The sequence below is a fragment of the Aquarana catesbeiana genome, linkage group LG08, assembly GCF_042186555.1.
Source record: "Aquarana catesbeiana isolate 2022-GZ linkage group LG08, ASM4218655v1, whole genome shotgun sequence".
NCBI classification, from domain to species: Eukaryota; Metazoa; Chordata; class Amphibia; order Anura; family Ranidae; genus Aquarana; species Aquarana catesbeiana.
This window is the reverse complement of record NC_133331.1, coordinates 64,139,229-64,159,777: the sequence shown is the minus strand read 5'-3', so window position 1 is coordinate 64,159,777 and position 20,549 is coordinate 64,139,229. Positions and strand designations below refer to the sequence as shown.

The window sequence follows — 20,549 nt, the reverse complement described above, 5'->3', positions numbered from 1 at the left end:
AAGTTTGGATTCAGAGATATGTTCTTATCCTGGGTCAAGCTGCTCTATAGCTCCCCACAGGCGGTTATTAGAGAGGCAGGACACATGTCCCCACCCTTCAGGCTCTATAGGGGGACACGTCAGGGCTTCCCATTGTCCCTGCTTCTGTTTGCGGTGGCAATTGAACCAATGGCTGCCCTGATTAGGTCTAACCCCCAGGTTCAGGGATTTAAGTTTGGGGAACTACAAGAGAAAATTATGCTATATGCAGATGACACAATGCTGCTACTGGGAGACACATCAGATTCCCTGAGAGCAGTGATGTCGATCATAGTGCAATTTGGGACGTACTCTGGGCTGGTGATCAATTGGACCAAATCTTCCCTAATGGTACTAGATGCAGACCCAACCACCCAGGACCTTGCGGCACACCAAATACCGCTAACCTCTAGTTTTAGATATCTAGGAATTCAGGTCACCCCGAAAATACTAGAATATATTCCCCTTAACCTGTCAACACTACTGGGATGATTTTGTGCCAGAATAAAAGTATGGTCGAGACAAAAAATGTACCTAGTAGGAAGAGTCAACCTCATTAAAATGATTTTCATGCCCCAGCTCCTTTATATACTGCCCAACACCCTCATGGTGATTCCCCTTAAAATATTTTGGATAATAAACTCCAGTTTTAGGTCCTTCCTGTGGCAGGACAAGCCCCCCAGAGTCAATGTGGAACAATTTCAGAAACCCAAGGATGAGGGCGGTCTTGCTTTTCCTAACCCATGGCTTTACTACATTGCAGCCCAGCTGCAGCATGTGGCCTGAGCCTTTACCTTGCTGGATGGGGAGGGCCACACCATGACAGACCCCATTAGAACCCGATGGACCATGTTATGGGATCCCAGATGTAGCCTGGAGGCCCTGGCTTACGCAAAGTCCAATAAGAGATTTTCCACTTATGCCCTAGTCCAAAAAATTTGGAACAAGGTAAGACAGTTACAGGCGGTAGAAGCCTTCACTAAATACAGCCCAATATGGAACAACGGGTACTACCGACACTGACGTGCGGGGCTCGGTGGAGGAAGCACGGAGTCACACACTTACGTCACATTTTCATGGCAGGTAAACTGAGCACCTTCTCCAATCTGAGAGAGCGATTTCGGCTCCCCCAGACAATGTACTTCTATCACAACACACAATAAGGGCTCAAACCAATGTGACTCTGTGGACTCTATCCCCGACCCCCATATTCCATTACATGGAGTTGGCGACCAGCCTTAAAGACTTTATTTCTAACTGCTACTCGGGGTATTCCTGACTGGATTCCCCCTAAAGACAACGGCTAAGTGGGAGAATGACGTGGGTGCTCTAGAGGGGGAACAGTGGGAAGAGGCGCTCCAGGCTGTACGGATGTCATCCCTAAATGTAGCACAGCGACTATCCCAGTTATACATTATATTAAGAGTGCAATAAACGCCGGCCAAGCTGGCCAGAATGGGGGCGAGACTGGACTCAAAGTGTCTGAGATGTGCGAGAGACTATGGGGACTTGATTCATATGCTGTGGCACCGCCCAAAGCTACACCTATACTGGACAGGGGTCCTGAATACCATTAACAAAGCCTTTTCAGTCTCCATCCCGACCGACCCCAAACCGCGCCTGCTGGGTATCTTAGATGACCTCTCCCTGGAGGACCGCCCATTGCAAGGGCCCTGTTTCAGGCACACCTGCTCATCCTTCGAAGATGGAAGGTGAATGAGCCCACACGGTTAGGGAATGGATTGGTCAGGTGGGTGATACATTACGATTGGAAAAGTTTATATTCCAACATAGGGGATGTCCGGGCAAATTTGAGGATCAGTGGTCACCTTGGCTGAGCTCACCGGGCCTATCCCCGGTGGACCTCATACTTGATAGGTTACTGGGTTGTTTAATTACAAAAGGTAACACACCAGGTCACACTGATGGTCCATAGCTAGAGCAGTTGGCTCTGAGGAATACAGGCTACATTAATAACAAAATGCACGCTGAAATTATAATTTCCTAGATAGTGGTGTAGGGATGCTAATAATTGCTTTATGTACACTGTGATTTGGTGGAACTGGAATTTGTTTTTCAATAAAACTTTTTTTCTGAGGAAAAAAAAAGACAAAAAGCTTGGGACACCTTTTCTGATAACAACTGTCTAAGAGGGGATTTTTCTTCACTTTGGAGAGATCTCTTCCCACTTCCTCTTGTGTCTACAGGAGTAACCCCCCCCCCCCCCATGAAAAAATAAATATGACCTCCAGGCATTCCATATACCTATAATAAAAAAACATCTATAAAAAAAAATACAAAAAGTTTTGGCTTCAGATATACTTGTACAATAGAAAAGAGTAAAACTTGCTGCCATTTCATCAAACATTTAAACTTTTGATCTCCTGTCATCTCAGCTCAATGAAAATAATTAGTGCCCCAGACTATTTTTGGTTCCTTTGCGATCTATACTAGCTCTTCTTCATCTTCTGAATTAAATGTGTTGTCAAGTGCTGGAATAATCCTGTAATAGGGCTCATTTTTCACGAGCCATTTTTCACCAAGGACAAGAAATGAATAGTAACATCTAATTAGCAGGAAAAATTAATAATCCTGTGATTAGTGATAGACACTTAAGTTTGATTTAGGTCAGCGGTTGCGGCAGAGTCGAAAATTTCCGTGCGCCAGCTCAGCATTAAAAAAACGTCAGTGGTTTTCTCCGGAACGGCCCCACCGAGACCCTTAATCCGCGCTCCTGCACCTGATTCACTGGAGCCTTTGGATTTTCTGATTAAGCGGGATCTAGGTCGAAGATATTAAAAGCAGCATAACAAATTAGATGATGTTTTATTGCCGAGGTGGAATGCGTCCAATTTCAGGAGGAATTATGGCGAGGCTCAGAGAAATGGTCCAAGTTTTTGTGTCCTTCACATTGCCAACTGATAATGGCAGAAAAGAAGACTACTTGTTGCTTTCAGGGAAAATCTTTCTTTGCTTTATAGGTAACGATAAAATTGCCAACTGGTGCAGGAAAAAACGCTTTAGCATGTCAAAGACCACCAAACCATTTCAACAAAAATCTTTGCGTAAGATCGTATGTGTACACCAATCAGCCATAACCTTATGACCACCCACCTAATATTGAGTAGGTCCCCTTTTTTTGCCAAAACAGCCTTGACCCCTCAAGGCATGGACTCCAAAGTAACATCCACTTGAATGGCAGGACCCAAGGTTTCCCTACAAAACATAGTCCAAAGCATCACACTGTCTGTGCCGGCTTGCGTTCTTCCCATACTGCATCCTGATGCCATCTCTTCCCCTGGTAAGTGGCGCACGCACTCGGCCATCCACATCATGTAATAGAAAATGTGATTATTCAGACCAGGACACGTTCTTCTATTGCACCATGGTCCAGTTCTGATGCTCATTTGCCCATTGTAGGCACCTTTGGCTGTGGACACGAGTCAGCATATCAACCTGACTGGTCTGCGGCTACACAGCCCAATACACAACAAACTGCAATCACTATGTGTTCTGACACATTTCTATCGGAACTAGCATTAACTTTTTCAGCAATTTCAGCTACAGTAGCTCTTCTTTTGAATAGGACTACACAGACAATCCTTGGCTCCACATGTGCATCAATGAACCTTTGCTGCCCATGACCCTGTCACCGATTTTCCTTCCTTGGACCATTTTTGGTCAACCCTGACCACTGCAGACCGGAAACATTCTGCAAGAGCTGCAGTATTGGAGTTGCTCTGACCCAGGCATCTAGACATTACAATTTGACCCTTGTGAAAGTCACTCAAATCCTTAAGCTTGTGCATTTTCTCTTCCTTGATACATCAACTTCAGGGACAACATGTTCACTTGCTGCCTAATACAGGTATATCTCACGAACTTGCAGGCTCCACTGTCCTGATATAATGAATATTATTCACTTTACCTTTCAGTGGCCATAATGTTATGGCTAATTGGTGTATTTTATGCATGTTATTTAGCTGTGTAGACATCCAAAAGCCCAGAGACTGCTTTTGGGTGCCGCCATCTTGGATGTGATGTCAGAAGCCCTAGCAGACTCAGAGCTCTCACTCATGAGGCACTCTATAGTATTACCATTCACAGACAATAACATGCTCCCAGAAGAGGAGAGGGCTATGACCTGCAAGGACAGAAAGGGGTGTGCTAAGGGAATGACAATTTTTCGAGCAAGTTCATAACAAGTGACCAAAATTTTTTTTTGAAAAGTAAAAACGCTGCAGTAACCATTTGAAACGCCTCATTTATCTGTGCATTTATCTGTACGTTTTTTTTAAGGCTGATGACAGAATACTTTAATGTTATTTAAAAAGTGATTTTCTACTTCTAGTCATCGGGCAACAACATTCTGTCTCTGAGCTGTGCTCCTTCATTATCACATGGGCTTCTACTGTTGTCACCAAACAGAAACCTGCCCAAAGAAATGCCATAGGAAATGTCACCAAAAAGAAACCTGCCATAAGAAATGTCACCAAAAACAAACCTACCCTAAGAAATGCAGACATCGCTGGAGTGCATGCAGATTAAAAAACAAAAAACATAATCTATTGATGCATACATCTAGCCTTTTCTTAAAGAGTAGGCCAGAACTATCTCCTGAGGAAGACTCTTCCACATTAGCTTAAAGCAAAGCACTCTTTAAATATGCAGAGGAATATCCTTCTTTTTCCTCCAAAGGGTGCCTTAATTGCCTTAATGCCCTGTACACATGATCGGACTATCTGACGTAAAATGTGCGATCGGAGCTTGTTGTCGGAAATTCCAATAGTGTGTGGGCTCCATCGGACATTTTCCATCGGATTTTCTGACACACAAAGTTTGAGAGCAGGCTATAACGTTTTCCGACAACAAAATCCGATCACGTCAGTTCCGACCGTGTGTGGACAATTCCGACGCACAAAGTGCCACGCATGCTCAGAAGAAATTCCGAGACGGAACAGCTCAGTCTGGTAAAATTAGCGTTCAGAATGGATATAGCACTTTTGTCAGGCTGCAATGTTTAAAATTGTTTAATGCAGTGCACTCTCTTCTTCTTTATAATGCTAGAAGAATTAAGTAGTTTTGCTGCTGATATTCACACAGAGTTCTCACAAACTTCTTTCTTTATTATTTATCCTGATTTCATCAATATATTTTGATTTGTCACATCTAACAAAAAAGATATATGTTTTTTTTGTTTTGGTTTGTATTGTTTTCAAGCCTGATCGTGTTTTTAATTTTTTTTTTTTTATTTTACATTCTGAATATTTTTGGGTGTGTTTTGTGTGTCAAGTTACCATAACACACAATATCTTGTATTATTTAATCTCAAGGAGATTGCTTGGTGTTGGTGTCTCTTCTTAATTTCACATTGTATTTTAGAAATGTACCTGCCTCCTCACAAACAAACTCCTTTTTGAAGGAAAACACACATAGGCAATTATAATTGAAACACAAAATCCTTTATTAAGGGATCACAACGAAAAAAAGAGGGAGGCAACGCTGTAGAAACAGCAGAAATTGGCGAAGCCTTTGGCCCCCAGGGCACACATCAATTATTTTACTGCAAAATTGGTGGCCTGAGGCGTCCATATATAAGGGAGTTCAATCTGGTCCAGAAGTCCAAGAGATCCTGAACAGCAGCAGATGACATGTATGTCCCCAGGCTGTGGTCATACAAGAGCCTGCATCTTTTGTCAGACCAGACTGAACCTAGGTCATCACTCTCTGGTCTTCCTTCCACGCTTCCTTCCACGATGTGGCTGTGGTGGTGGAGTTGTGGCAGGAGGAGGAGGAGGATGGTCCAACTCACACAGGTGGGTTTTGTGTGTGATTTGCCCCTCACCCCCTTAGTGTTTTGTAAAGAAGGTCCTCACACAGGAGGCGTTGACCCTCCTGCATGCCCTGCAGTTTTGTGGCAGCCATGCAGGCAAAGGCCTCTTCAGGAGTGGGTAAGGCTCTGAGGGACGCAGAAGCCTCCTGAATCAGCCTGAGTGCTGAATCCTGCACGTTACTCCCCTTTGTGGGTCTTTTGTTTGGAAGGCGGAGGGGAGGAACCTGCGATTCGGTCAGGCTCCTACTGGGCCCGCCCTTCTCCTGGCTACCACTTAGCCCCACCTCCTCCTGGCTGCCACATTCCACAGCCTCCTCCTGTGTGCCACATTCCACAGCCTCATCCTGGCTGGAGTCTTCCTGTGTATGAAAAAGGGACATTGTTTTAGTTTTTTCTTCATCAATCACACACAATTTTCACCTCATGACTGTTGCAAATTGAATGTTAACAAATATAACAGATGATCATTCTGAGCTCAGCATTTTTCATTCTTGTCCCAATTATTTTTGCCCATTACTGTCTATTGATATGTAAAACACTATTAATTCAGCAATTAGTGATCAATAATTACATCTAGTAAACATCATTTATTTATTGACCAGAAAACTGTAGAAGAATGCTATACCTGGCTCCAGCTGGGCTCCTCCACTTCTTCCTGGCTGGAAGTCCCAGGTTGGACATCGGAAGCCTCAGCTGGGGTGGAAGATAGGGTGGAAGGAAGAGTGGAGAGGGATTCCCTGACATCAGTCTGGTCTGACAGAAATCGCAGTCTCTCATAGTACCACAACCTGGGATCATAAATGTCATCTGCTGCAGCTCCGGATCTCTGGGAATCCGTGACCTTCTTGCGCTCCATAAAATAAGTGCTCCTCAGGCCACGATTGATTTTTGGCTTTTAAATAGGGGATGGTTGCCGTGGGGACCACTGGCTTCACCAACTCCAGCAGTTTCTCCAGCGCTGCCTGCCTCTTTTGTTTATTGTTGTATTGGGGGTGTTTCACCTGCCACAGACAGGGCAGCTCCCTGTATTTGTCTATGAACAGGGGGAGCAAATTGTGGTCATTGAAGCCATCCATTTTATCTGCAAGACACAAGACAAACCCTAATGTCAGGCGAAACTCTCCTAATCTTGTTACAATATAGGCCTCAATATAGTGGGGACCACTGGCTTCACCAACTCCAGCAGTTTCTCCAGCGCTGCCTGCCTCTTTTGTTTATTGTTGTATTGGGGGTGTTTCACCTGCCACAGACAGGGCAGCTCCCTGTATTTGTCTATGAACAGGGGGAGCAAATTGTGGTCATTGAAGCCATCCATTTTATCTGCAAGACACAAGACAAACCCTAATGTCAGGCGAAACTCTCCTAATCTTGTTACAATATAGGCCTCAATCTAGAAGCAGTATACACCCAAGTTTAGATCTTACCTTCGTTATCACGATCGGCACCTCCGATACTCCTTCCTCCGCTCACAGATCGTACGTACTACACACGCGTGTTACGCTTTATATACACTACGCATGCGTGAAACTCTGCCCGCCCCTGACGTTCTTTCTAGTCTATTCCCCGCCCCTTCTCGTTCGGTGCAGTGGGTGAAAAGCACATGGCGGAGACACAACAGGTGCTTGCTAATTACAGCAACGAGGAGGAGGAGGAAAGCCCGGAGCCAGAAACATCCCGATCCCGGAAGAGACGATTTAAGGCCTCAAATATGTCCTTTGGGGAGATGTTGGAGATGGTCGACATCCTGAAGAGGGCCGACTATGACGGGAAATATGGACCTTACCTGAACCCCAATGTCAGAAAGGCCAAGATCATGGCGAAAGTGGTCAAAAGTCTACAGAAGAATTTCGGGGTACGACGATCCAAGGATCAGCTCAGGAAGCGGTGGTCGGACCTCAAATTAAGGGAGCACGATCAGTATAGAAGGCTCAGGAGAGTGCTGCAAAAAAGTAAGTAGTTGTGCTGTGTTCCTATTCTTTATTTTTATTACGTTCGTGCTGCTCCATGTGCTTTTCTTTACTGTTGTACAGTTTAAAATGGCAACTTTCATGTTCATGGGCATATTGTTCGTTCGTATGAAACATTGTTCGTTCGGCATAGAAAACACCATTGTTTTGGCCATATGCATTTGAATACATTTTTTCTAGCCTACTTCTCTTAAAATAATTTTGGAGTCTAGATGGGTTTGTAACTAGAATCTAATGCAAATTCGATTCTGTGTAAGCAGAGGACACTCAGCAGCAGTTTACATATCTGGACAGTGGAGCACTAGTGTGGGACACCAGAACACCCTTTTTATGAGTGGGTCCCACACAGGTGCTCCAGTGTATACTATAGGGGTTTCTCCATCTGTGAAGTTTGGACAAAACAGGTAAGTATTCAAGCTTGACAAAGGAAAAAAATATTTCTTCATCTTGGAACTGTGCCAAAATAGACAATTGTACCCCACTTCTAAGCAAAGTTTCATATTCCTATTTTTGTCATCAAATATCTGTGTGCTAAGTATACCTATTTTTTTTAACATAGAGGAGAAAAGACTCGGAGGACACCACTCAGCAGAAGAGACAACAGACCCCCCACCTCATGAAGAAGGTGAAATCCCCCAAAGCCAACAGGAGGAGGAGGAAGGAGACGTGGTGGAAATAGTCACCACAACAGGTGAGTGTCTGCGACCACAGGCTCAGGTAAGAGATGGATGCTGGCATATTTCTAATACATGGTATGTTTTTGTTTCTCTATTTTTAGGTGATCGTGATGTTGTGGATCCAGGTCATTTCACCAGTGAAAGTGCCCAGATCCTGATCGGGGAGATCATGGGGTGTAATAGGGACTTGGAAAACATCCAGAAAAACATCAATGATGTTAAAAACAAAATGAAGAACATCATTGATGTTTTAGGGAGAGTTTAAAACACCTCCAAATCCCTTCCTTTTTTGTGGTATTTGTAATGTAAAAATTTTTAACAATTTTTGCCATTTTATAGAAAACCCAAATTTTCAAGATGCACACAGTGTGTCAACATGTGCTATCTGCCATCACGGGAGATCAATGTAGGCGTTTTGGGGGTGCAACCCCTTCCTCAATAATAAAGTAGCTGAGAGGAAGGGGTTGCACCCACAAAACACGTCCCTTGATCCCCCGTGATGGCAGCTAGCACATGTTGACATTCGGCAATTTGTGTGCATCTTCAAAATTTGGCTTTTTGGCAGTTTATAAATACTCATGTCTGATATTGCCTTCAATTTCTACAAAAGTTGAACTTTGTAAGTTCCAGATTTGTGTATTTCTTGTTTGAAACATGCCTGTTTTACCTTAAATGGACATTTCAATATTTATTAATGTGACCGAAAAAATTGTTATACAACAAACAGGTTGGTTTGTTTTAAAAACCTTTTAGAAATGCACATGTGATTGTGCTGGTATTAAAAAGATTGATATTCAAGAATGTGTGGATTATTGTTTCAATGCTCCTAAAATTTTGTTGTGGTAAAATTGGTGTTTTCAGTGACAATGGGGGTTATTTCCGAAGGGCAAATCCACTTTGCACTACAAGTGCAGTTTCAGTGCAGGCTCAAGTGCACTTGTAGTGCAAAGTGTATTTTCCTTTAGTAAATAACACCCAACAGTGCTTTTTAAGGTTACACAATCACGACATTTTCAGGACTCCCCACATTTCTGTCAGGGTCAGCTAAAAGAAACACAAGCAGTAAATGTCACCAAAGATTTCAGTAGTTAAAATGATTTTTTTATTTTAAAAATGTATCAGACATTGTCTGGAATATTGATGGCCCCCCTACCTGCAAAGTAATCAAGGTATCTAAGACGAACCTCGCGGGCACTCAGGGGGGGCAAGCCAGGACGGCCAGCTTCAAGCGCCGTCAGGTTTGGTTCATTTCCAGGAATTCTGGCCTCAGGCCCCACTGAGGCAGCATAGTTGGCAGAATTTCGCCTAGAAAAGTTGTGGAGAACACAGCACGCCAGAATGATATGATTCAGTTTATACTCCGCCATGTGTATGGGTGTAAGAAATAGGCGAAACCGGCTGGCCATGATTCCAAACGTGTTCTCCACCACTCCTCTGGCTCTGGCCAGCTGGTAATTAAAAACCCTCTGGTCCAGGGTGAGGGTCCTCATAGGGAATGGCTGCATAAGATGGTCCCCCAGTGCAAATGCTTCATCAGCAACGAAGACGAATGGGAGTCCTTCCACATTGTCTTCTGGAGGTGGCAAGTCCAAGCTGCCATTCTGGAGACGCCTGTAGAACTCCGTCTGGGCGATGACTCCACCATCGGACATCCGGCCATTCTTCCCCACGTCCACATACAGGAACTCATAAGTAGCCGACACCACTGCCAACATCACAATACTATTGAACCCCTTATAATTATAATAGTATGACCTCGAGTTGGGTGGTGGGATGATGTGGACGTGTTTCCCATCAATTGCCCCTCCACAGTTCAGAAATTCCCACCGCTGGGCAAAGTGGGAGGCCACAGTCTGCCATTCCTGTGGGTTGGAAGGAAACTATGGAGTCAAGAACAAGAGACAAGAAAAATCAATTAATCATTTTGCATATAAACAGGGGAAGCAGATTAGACACAAACATTCTTGGCCAACATCAGTATAACATTTATTTTAGGGAGTATTTAAAGACCAAGTTATAAGGTCCACCAATCAGATCCCCCCCCCCCTCTCATGGGCCATTTGTAAAATTTTATGGGGGGGAGATGTTTTGGACAGGTAACCCTCTCCACTTCATTGAGAGATGAATGGCTAAATAATGTGTATTACTTTGGCCAGCCCCTCCTTACTTTACACTATTGGCAGCCCACTGGACAGGTAAGAAGTGTCATAATACAAAGAGATAAATACACACTGTACACATTTTAGCACATTTTTACATTCTGATATTACCTATCAAGATAATATTAGGATACAAAAACTTCAAACAGTACCATTTAAAAGTATTCAGGCAGGCCCTTGCACTACAAGCTTTGGGGAATTCATCCATAAATCTGACCACTAAAGAGGTGGGTATAGTGTGTATGGGTTTGGCAAAGTCAGCAGATACAGAATTGTTATCAGCTGAGTTAGCAGTTGGGGGGGAGGGAGGGTTCCAAATGATTTTGGGACACCAAAAAAAAAGCCTCTGCCACTCTGCCTGAATTTAAAGCACAAATCACATTTGTACACATTTTAGGGGGTGTTTGGGGTAAAGCACTACTATGGAGCTGACAAAATACATTAAGTGACTACACGAGGTGGATATAGGCCCAGGAGAGTATGCTGGGGAGGTAAGTGAAGGCAAATATGTATGAAGGACAAAAAAATTGAAAAAAAAATCCAGCATGCATGAGGACAAAGGGGACATTCACAGCATATTGCAATCATGGTAATTAGGGAATGAGGAAAGAAATACAATATATTAACAAACATTATATACAATAAAATGTGATGTTAAAGGATAAAAATCTTACCTTAATATACTCCTTCTGCAGGACCTGAATGATGGCAGAACAGGTCTCAGGGATTATGATCCCCAGAGCCTGGGGGGAGATACCTGTCGAGAACTTGAGGTCCTGCAGGCTTCTCCCCGTCACCAAGTACTGCAGGGTGGCGACTAGCCTCTGCTCCGGAGTGATGGCTTGCCTCATGCACGTATCCTGCCTGCTGATATAGGGGGTCAGCAAAGCCAACAAACGGTGAAATACGGGGTCCGTCATCCGGAGAAAGTTCCTGAAATCATCAGGATTATTCTCACGGATCTCACGGAGCAAAGGCATATGACAGAACTGGTCACGCTGGAGCAACCAATTCTTGGTCTATGAACTCCTCCCCACCCTGTTCATGGACTGGACTTGTGTCAAGGTAAGGACCCCAACACCAAGCCCCCGCACAGCACGAACTCTACGAGGAGTATGTATATGCAACATGGCTAGAAAACGGTCGGCTGCTCAGAACAAACTTACAGAACGCACTGAGGAACAGCAAGGCCTGCGAAGAGCGACCTGAAAATCAGTAACGAACAAACACGAACAAAACGACAAGTCAATTGTACTCGCTGCATGCACTGAAGACCAGATACAAACCCACAAGCACAAACTAAACAGCAGAAAATGATCTGAAAACCACGAGTCTGAAAAAGCGCAAATCGTCTCTCACCAAACTTTTACTAACACAAGATTAGCAAAAGGAGCCCAAAGGGTGCCACGCTTGGTTCTGAACTGCCCTTTTCTAGTCTCATCGTACATGGTGTACGTGACCGCATTCTTGGCGATCGGAAATTCTGACAACTTTGTGCGACCGCGTGTATGCAAAACAAGTGTGAGCCAACATCCGTCGGAAAAAATCCATGGATTTTGTTGTCGGAATGTCCGATCAATGTCCGACCGTGTGTACAGGGCATTACAGAAAACCTTAAATGAACCTGCGACCAGGCTATGAGAATTCAACTACTTACAAATTCTTAACAAGCATTAAATGCACTTTAACTGCTTGCCGATCGTATAGTATACGGCGGCAAGGCGGTTCTCCTGTGCAGGATCACCTAGTACGTGATCCTGCACTTCCGAGTCTGAGGCGCGCATGCACGCTGCTGCCAGCCTGCTCCTGCTGTGGTTCGACACAGTGGGAGCCAATCAGCGGATCCGGCAGACTCGATGTCCGGCGGGACCCACTGATCGTTCGGGACACAAGCAGAACGGTGGTCTGCCTATGTAAACAAGGCAGACTGCCATTCTGTCAGTAGGGAAGGAAGGTATTGATCCTGTGATTCTGCAAAGCAGGAACATGGATCTCTGCCTTCTCATAGTACAAGCACCTCCCCCACAGTAAATCAAGCACATTTTAGGCACACATTTAACCCTTTGATCACCCTCGATGTTAACCCCTTTCCTGCCAGTGTCATTAGTAGAGTGACTTTTATGGTAACCAGTTACACTAATACAGCGATCAGTGCTAAAAATATGCACTGATCACTGTATTAGTGTCACTGGTTACCATAAAAGTGTCAAAAGTATCACTTAGTGCCCGACTTGTTCGCCGCAATTCCGCAGTCCCACTATAAGTCGCTGATTGCCGCAATTACTTGTAAAAAAAAAAAATTATAAATATATCCCATAGCTTGTAGGCACTTTAACTTTTGTGCAAACCAATCAATATATGCTTATTGGGATTTTTTTAACAAAAATATGTAGCAGAACATTGGCCTAAATGATGAAGAAACTAGATTTTTTTACTTTTTTTTATTGATTGTGCTTTATAGCAGAAAGTAAAAAATGTATTATTTTGTTTTTTTTTTTTAGTCTTTTTTTGCACAAAAAATAAAAATCGCAGAGGTGATCAAATACCACCAAAAGAAAGCTCTATTTGTGGGAAACAAAGGACATCAATTTTATTTCGGTACAGCGTCACATGACCGCGCAATTGTCAGTTAAAATAATGCAGAACCGTATCGCAAAAAATGAGCTGGTCATGAAAGGGGGGTAAACCTTCTGGAGCTGACGTGGTTAAAGAAAGCCCTTATTAACCTCTACAGCTGCAGGCACTGTGGAGTAATTCATGCTTGAATTTTTCAGCAGAAGCGCTGTCACATTACCTTCTTCTCTCCCTCTGAGTATTTACTCAGCATCTCACTCTTCTATAACCTCCCAGCAGTGATTCAGCAGCTCAGCTCCCCCTTTTCCCTCCTCTCCATGCTGACTCTGCTCACCCTCCTCCCCCTTTCAATAGTGACTCAGCAGCTCGGCTAACCCGGGTCCTCCCTTCCAGCAGTGATCTGGCAGCTTGTCAACCTTCTAATTTTTCATCTAAACAGAGCAAGTACTCTGTAAAAACAGTACAAAGGAAGTTATAGCAGCTGAGAGATCAAGCTTGAAGGACATTACTGTTTCTTTTGTGAACTTAACGAATGATTTGCTTTGCAATACCTGCAGCTATGGAGGTTAGTGAGGGCTTCTCTTCCTGGTGGACTTTTATGCAGCGTACACACAAGCGGACTTTCTGTCAGAGTAGACTCTGACAGTCTTTCTGACAGAGTTCAGATGGAGTTCCGCCGAAACGGACTTGCCTACACACGATCACACCAAAGTCCGATAGTTTAGAACGCAATGACGTACGACGGGACTAGAAAAAGGAAGTGCAACAGCCAGTAGCCAATAGCTGCCCTTGCGTCGTTTTTGGTCCGTCGGACTAGCATACAGACGAACAGTATTCTCGATAGGAATTGAGTCAGTCGGAAAGATCTGTTTCTATTTCTAGGTCCGCCAGAATTTTCAAAAGAAAAGGCCTGATGAAGCCCCCACACGATCGGAATGTCCGACGGAATTATTCCGTCGGACCTTTTCTGCCAGAAAGTCCGGTCGTGTGTATGCGGCATTAGTGTGTTGTAGGAACAGCAAAGATTACAAGGTGGGTAGAAACAGAGACAGGAACTATGGTGTGGGATGTCACATCTGAATTCCCAAGAGTTATAGAAAGTTAGTGAGTGACTTTACCCTCCTATATTTCATCTTGGATGGATAAATGCTTTAAAGTCAATCTCCAGTTTTAAGGGACGTCTACCTAAAAAATCAAATAAAACATTCCGACTTTCCAAAGCTCTTTTGACTTCTGATATCACAGGTTCTTACTCTTCTTCTGCACTCAATGATGCTTATGTTTTGAGGTGTGAGCTTCCTTTAGTACAGAAGTACTCTGAGCCCAAGCCTGTGTGATGATGAATCCCTAGGGGTGTCCATGACAGCCTGGGTGCACAGAAACTTAGATGAATGATGATGGCTATCATTAAGGCTGGAAGAAGAAAGCCATCTGGTGGAGAAGGAGACCTTCTGCTGGGGCAATGCAGACTGAAGGCAGCTAAAGCTAAGTTTTTTATGTGCAAGTACAGAGCTGTTTTTATTCTATTGTTTAGTTTTAAAAAAATGGATATCTACTTCAACATTTCTGGATGTCATAGAGTTAATATACCTGTAAGAGCAGCCTTTACAGAAGCCAAAATGCTATTGTTTCCCTCATTGAACTCTGTTATGAAGCCAATGAAGTATGATTGATTTAATCTGACGGCCAGATGCAGCGTTGGGCTTTTCCCTGCTTCCTTCATGTCTCCTGGAGAGCTCTGAGCTGCTTCCTCCTCCATGCTCCCTCTCTTTATGACCACTGAGGCTCAGGGATTTCAGAAAGAAAAGATTTCTCTTGAATGCAATATTCTTGCAAAAGCCAGAGGGGATCCGCTTTACTCATAAATGTGTGAATTTGTGCATTCTATTCTCAACTTATTTAGACCAGGCTGGGAGAATACTTCATACTACCTTTGTGGTTTCACATATGCCAAATACACCCACAAACTGAGGAGGTCACTTTGTTGGGTAAAGCAGTATTGATGAGGTCACTCAATAAATACAGGAGAGTCTTTAAAAAAATAATTAGATGAGGGGGAGGTTACAAAGGCGGCCATCTGATCAGTTTGCAAATGAATGGATGGGCTGCCTGCGTTCTTAGTGATGTCACTGCTTGTCTGAGGGTCTTTACATTTGTAGCACCTTCTAGTGCAGGGGTCTCTAATTTGCGGCCCTTCAGCTGTTGCGAAACTACAAGTCCTCTCATGCCTCTGCCTGTGGGAGTCATTCTTGTAACTGTCAGCCTTGCAATGCCTCATGGGACTTGTAGTTTTGCAACAGCTGGAGGGCCGCTAGTTTGAGACCCCTGCTCTAGTGTGTGTGCTACTAGAAGTAAGTGTAGGTAAAAATGTTTGTCTGGCTCTGGGATAAACCTGAGTCACTGAATCTGGGTCAGGGTTATTCGAGTTAAGGGCTGGATTACTCATCCTGGCAGCTCTCTGGTGTCTCCCCCCCCCCCCCCCCGTTTCTAGAGTGTTGGAGAACGTTCTAGAAAATAGTGGTCGGAGGTTATGAGGGGCTGCCTTGAATATTTTTGGGCCCTCAGCCAATCCCCAGGAGTGGTCCTGACAGGGGACTGAGAAACTCATAAATAGACATGGGCCATGCCAGGAGGGGAGTCAGGTGGAAGATGGAGAAGCAGTGCTGAGGGAGGCTGTCGGTGGCCCTCGAGCCCTTGCAGGGGTAGTGCTACACATCTCTTGCATTAAGTTTTAGTACTTATTGAAGAATGTAGAAACAACCGCACTCCAGTCACTGATTTGTGTAAGTCAGTATTCTTTTTATCGCGCTTAGCAAGTAAAAGGTTGTATCAGTTATTTCTTGGACTGTAATTCAAAACCAGCAGCAGCCTGTATTCTGGAAATCCCATCAAGGTGAGGGCACCGACAGCTAGTAAGCAAGCCCAGAATGACAAAATCTTTTGTTGTTTTGTTAGAAGTGGATGATCTCCATTGACCTGCCTCATGTAGCATCTCAGTACTCATTACTTCTCTATAAAGTGCTCCAAGCCCTGCCTTGCAGATCTGCAGAAATAAAAGCTGAAAGTGCTGAGAGATTGTGTGGGCCGGAGGTTTTATAAACCTGCAGATCTAAGGTGTTAAAGCGGTAATTCAGAATAAAGGTAAAAAGCCTGAAGCACTAGATAAACACACATTACCGTAAGATACATCATAAAACATCAAAGTATATACTTAATCACCACGTTTAGTATCTCCGAAAAAGCAATGCTTAACTTAGTGATTTAAAAACATCCAGCAGAAACAACACTATATCACACAGCAAAACAAATATATTCATGTTAGAGAAGTTGCCATAGTTCCATAAGATGAAATCATTAAATATGATCTGTAGGAATAATATAAAAAAATATATATCTATCAAAAAAAGTCTAAAAAGGGTTGCAGCAGAGGTATAATGTTTTTTAAAAATCAAACAAATAATAAATGACATATTGCCAGTATGTGGTTTATTTTTTTGTTTGATTTTTTTAGTTGCTTTTTAGTGCCAGTTCACAATGACGTGCTGCGGACGTCGCACCCCGTTAATGCGAACCACTGCGGATGTGTATGTTAAGTTAACGACACCCTGAAATCAGTTGGCAGTGCGATTTGCAGAATTGAATTGCGTGGGTGTGAACACCCATGCGATCTGATTCTGGTGCGGCAAAAAAAAAAAATGGTCCTGCACTATTTGGTGCGGATGTGGTGCTATTTGAGTCATACAGAATAATGGCTAAAATTGCACTGCTGAAGAATTGCATGCGTTTTGCAGAATTGGATAACATAGATAGATAGATAGATAGATAGATAGATAGATAGATAGATAGATAGATAGATAGATAGATAGATAGATAGATAGATAGATAGATAGAAAAAAAAGCAACTACAAAAATCAAACAAAAAAGAAACCACATACTGGCAATATGTCATGTTTATTTTTTGTTTGATTTTTAAAAATATTATACTTATGCTGCAACCCTTTTCATGTACACTGCTGCTAGTAAACGAACGTTTAGGAGCAGTTGGGCGTTTTTTTCAGCTGCCCCTGAACTCTCCTCTATGTTATCTTATCAGTACATGTACACAGGGTCGTTTATAGTCATTTCTAGGCATTTTTTGGAAAGCAAAAAAATGCATTCAGGACGGATGTTCAGGGGCATTTGAAACTCCAAATGCCTGTAAACGCTGTAACTCATGTTTAGCCGCGTTTCCTTTACAGGCGTTTTTAATTTTTGACTATTGCAAAAAAATAAATAAAAAAACGATTCTAAGCGCAAATGCGGCTAAACGCGGAAAAACGAACAAGCTCTTTTGTAGAAGTTTCAGACACAGGAATGAGACAATCCATTCAACAATAGCAGGAGTGCTTATAATGATCAGTTTTATTTATTTATGTGAAACCTTTACATCCCCCCCCCCCCCACACACACACACCCAAAAAAATAAATAAATAAATAACTTTGCTGTGACTACTTATAAGGCCTCATGCACACTGGACCTTATAAAAACGCCAGTAGCGTTAGCTGTAGAAAGCTGTGGCTGTAGAATAAATTTTACAGCGTTTTTTCAGTAGCGTTTTTCAACATTTTTTAGCACAACTATACTCTCACAAAACCTTATGGCTCAGAAATGCTCATAAACGCTTTTTCTGATTATTGCACTCACGAGCAAAGGTGGACACATATGTCGGTCCCGTGTGCATATGTAAACCGTGATCAAACCACGCATGTGAGGCATCACCACGAATGTCGGAGCGAGAGCAATAATTTTAGCACCAGACCTCCTATGTAACTCAAAAATGGTACCCTGTAAAGCCTTTTAAAGCGTCGCCTATGAGGATTATTAAATACCGTAGTTTCCCTCGGTGTACACAATTTTAAAGCATGAGTTAGAGATCTATTTATTCGGCGTAACATCATTTTTTATAGTTTACAAAAAATTGGGTACTATATGATGTTTGCGTGCAATAAAATGAATTAAATGTAAATTTTCCAAAAAAATTGTGTTTGATAAACCGCTGCGTGAATATTGTGTGACATATGGCCAACATTTGTTTCTCTCGGGCCTTTGATTTCAGAAAATATATAATGTCTGGGGGTTCTAAGCAATTATCTAGAAAAAAAGGCTGATTTTTAAGGGCCATACACACCAGGGATGTGTGGTGAGGTGAGTGGCTGGTGAGGCACTGCCTAGTATCAGAGTCAGACACACACAGGTTACATATGCCACAATCGTTAGAGTGAGAGCAATAATTCTAGCACTAGACCTCCTCTGTAACTCTAAACATGTAACCTGTAAAATTTTTTAAAGATTCTACAAGTGTGCGCAATTTTAAAGCATGACATGTTAGGTATCTGTTTACTCGGCGTAGTGTCATCTTTCATAGTATACAGAAAAGTCGGGCTAATTTTAGTGTTTTTTTTTTATTCATGAAACAGTTTCTTTAAAAAAAAAATGCGTTTGAAAAATTACTGCGCAAATACTGTGTAACATAAAAAAGTTGCAATGACCACCATTTTATTCCCTAGGGTCTCTGCTAATACAATATATATAATGTTTGGGGGTTCTGAGTAATTTTATAGAGAAAAAATTATGATTTTTACATGTAGGAGAGATGTGTCAGAATTGGCCTGGGTGGCAAAGGGTTCATTACCATAAGTAAGTAATATACAAATAAATATTATATATTATTCTTTTGGTAATTTACTATATTTTCAAAAACTGTACTCAAGCAGGTGGCTTAATTCACATATTACTGAAGGTTTAAGTTATAACTTCAAATCAGTAATTTCACAGTAAATAGCTAAATAATAAATTATTATCTTATAACATAATAATATATGATTTACTGTAGCTTATACCTTTTCAGCAGCAGCAGATTCTCATTCTCCCTCTTAAAGCGGAGTTCCACCCAGAAATGGAACTTCCGCTGATCGGATTCCTCCCCCCATCTGTTGTCAGTTTGGCACCTTTCAGGGGGGAGCAGATACCTGTCAAATCCAGGTATTTGCTCCCACTTCCGGTGAAAGAGCGCATTGTGCGGCGAACTACGCTATGTCCAGCCCCCCCGCTGTCTTCTGGGAGACACACAGGTCCCAGAAGACAGCAGGGATCATTCAGAATGCATGGCGCGACTCGCGCATGTGCAGTAAGGAATCAGGAGTGAACACGAAAGTTTTCACTACCTGGTTCTCTCCCCAGGAATGGCGGCGGTGGCAGCACTCGTGAGTCGATCGGCTTCGGGTGCCGACATCGCGGGCTCCCTGGACAGGTAAGTGTCCATATATTAAAAGTCAGCAGCTACAGTATTTGTAGCTGCTGACTTTACATTTTTTTTCCCAGGCGGAACTCCGCTTTAACTGTGTGAGAAAAACATGGGATTGTGGGTAAATCTTATACCCATAAACCCATATTTTTTCCTTGTAGTTAAGAGGGCTGGGCTGGAAGGGAGTATGTGTCTTTTAGACACATCCCCCCTTCTATGACACTGCAGTGAGAGGCGTGCCTCCACTGCAGCATTTTTATTGGACAGCTTGGGCCAATGGTACTTTACCATTGGTCCAAAACTCCAAGTTGTTCACTGAGCTCAGTGCCTCTGACAAGAAGAGAGGAGAGGCACTGTGAGCTCATCCTCTCAGTCTGCTGCAAACAGAGTGTGCCAGCATGTACTTAAACTGGCTGCTTTGTATGTAGCTTCTGGCAGGCTACACAAGGAGCCCCATATCTCTGGAACCATAGATGATAGGAGCCCCAGTGGTGGGGTAGGACTTTAGCTACCTACCCCTTAAATTTGGGGTCTCTGTGACCCCAGGTTTCTGAGCTACGACCATCAAAGTTGTTCATTTTTTGGGGGGGGGGTTATATTCATGGCATGGCTGCCTCCCCTGACTGCTCGTCCCTGGTACACACAGCCTGAATATTGGGCGGCATAGGCCAGTTTAATAGAAACTGTGTGTACAACAGTTGGTCCAACAAGAAACTGGCTATTCAGCCAGCTTCTGTCAAAGGGGCATGACCGAAAAAGATCTGCCAACCGGCCCCCCGATCAGCGCTCTCAGCCGATGGCTGAGGGCACTAACCAGTGTGTTCTGGTAGTAGTGGTGGTGAGGGGGGTTGTCTCCCTGTCAGAACACAATAGCTCAGCAGGGAGATCACTGTACTAACATTGGGTAGTTAGTACAGTGGCTCCTCCCGAGCTCTTCATATGCTTTTTTGTTGAGTAAAAAAAAATGAATAGTGTGTACCAGGTTTAAAATGTATGAGAGAAATGTCAGAATTAGCTTGGGCAGCTAGTGGTTACAG

General features: G+C 43.2%; 1 protein-coding gene across 9 annotated transcripts in view; it reads right to left on the bottom strand.

The window, feature by feature from the left end:
• Nucleotides 1-20,549, bottom strand: part of SORCS1 (sortilin related VPS10 domain containing receptor 1) — a 1,093,315-nt gene that overhangs the window by 150,383 nt on the left and 922,383 nt on the right. The gene's annotated exons all lie outside the window — the stretch shown is intronic.